This window comes from Aptenodytes forsteri, unplaced genomic scaffold (genome assembly GCF_000699145.1).
Source record: "Aptenodytes forsteri isolate BGI_AS27 unplaced genomic scaffold, ASM69914v1 Scaffold80, whole genome shotgun sequence".
Taxonomy (NCBI): Eukaryota; Metazoa; Chordata; class Aves; order Sphenisciformes; family Spheniscidae; genus Aptenodytes; species Aptenodytes forsteri.
The window spans coordinates 3,337,321-3,338,586 of record NW_008795026.1 but is presented as its reverse complement, the minus strand read 5'-3'; positions in this window follow the sequence as shown (position 1 = coordinate 3,338,586).

Sequence of the window (1,266 nt, the reverse complement as noted above, 5' to 3'; positions counted from 1 at the left end):
TCCTCTGCATGATCGTGAAGGACCGCAGGGGAGTAGCCTGTGCCAGGACAGCTACTGCTGAGCCGTAACACACCGCTGCCATGTGCTACCCCGCGATAAATCACTTGTGTCCATGCTTATGTGCTTGGCTCCTACGTCCGCCACTCTTTGCTTCTGGGTGCAGTGGTAGGCGTCAGTTCATGGGTGGGATTGGGTTCGCAGACACCTAATTTACTGCCTGCCATCAGATGTCTGCAAGAAAACAAGGTGGGTAAACTCCAGGACGAGCCTGAGGATGATTCTGAGGAAGGATGCAGGGGAGCAGAAAGGATGATCCCATTGTCTGCTGCTCCGGAGTGAGAGCCCCGCTGTCCCCCGCCACAGTGTTCTTTGGGTCTGGGTGCTTTCCCTGTTGCTCTCATCTCCAGGTATCTGTCAGGGCTGCTGCCAGTCAAGCAGTAAAATTGCCGCCTGCCTTTAATGATGCCTGGGGTCGCCCAAGGAGCTCGGGCTGAGGCCCCACTGCAAGTTAAGCTAAACACAAAATGGTTATTACAAGCTCTTCCTCCCCAGCTGTCCGGGTTTTCTAATAAATGCATGGTTTTCTCTGAAAGCTCGTCCAGGTTTATTTTTAAAACAGTCTGCATTTGATTAAACATTTGTTTTGTTTTGTTTTGTTTTTTCAGAAGGAACTTAAAAGGGCCATCGGCCTGTAAACATAAATATTCCCATTCTTTTGCTGATTCTTTGCATTTTTCTGGGTTTCCTAATTAAACATATTTCAGCAGTGCAAGTCTTTGTGATGTGGGCAACATCCCCTACTCCCGCTTTCAGCTCAGGCACTCGAGCTCATGATGTGCAAGCAAGAGATTATCACAAGTTAAGCATCTTTTCGTGCCTAGGTGGCTTCCATGGTGCCTTGCGTTCAGTTTAGTTACCCAAACCCTTCTTACAGCTGAGCAACGTCTTGAAACAAGCAACAAAGCAGGTAATAGTGAAGCTAGTAGGTGCTGTGGCTTGCTGTGTTACGACTCTGTGTGTATCCTGTTGTCCTGGTTCGGCAGGGGATAGAGTTAATTTCCTTTCTAGTAGCTGGTACAGTGTTTTGGATTTAGGATGAGAACAAAGTTGATAACACACCGATGGTTTAGTTGTTGCTGAGCAGTGCTTACACTAGCCAAGGACTTTTCAGCTTCCCATGCTCTACTGACTGAGAAGGCTGCAGGTGCACAAGAAGCTGGGTGGGGGCACAGCCAAACTGGCCAAAGGGACATTCCATACCATGTG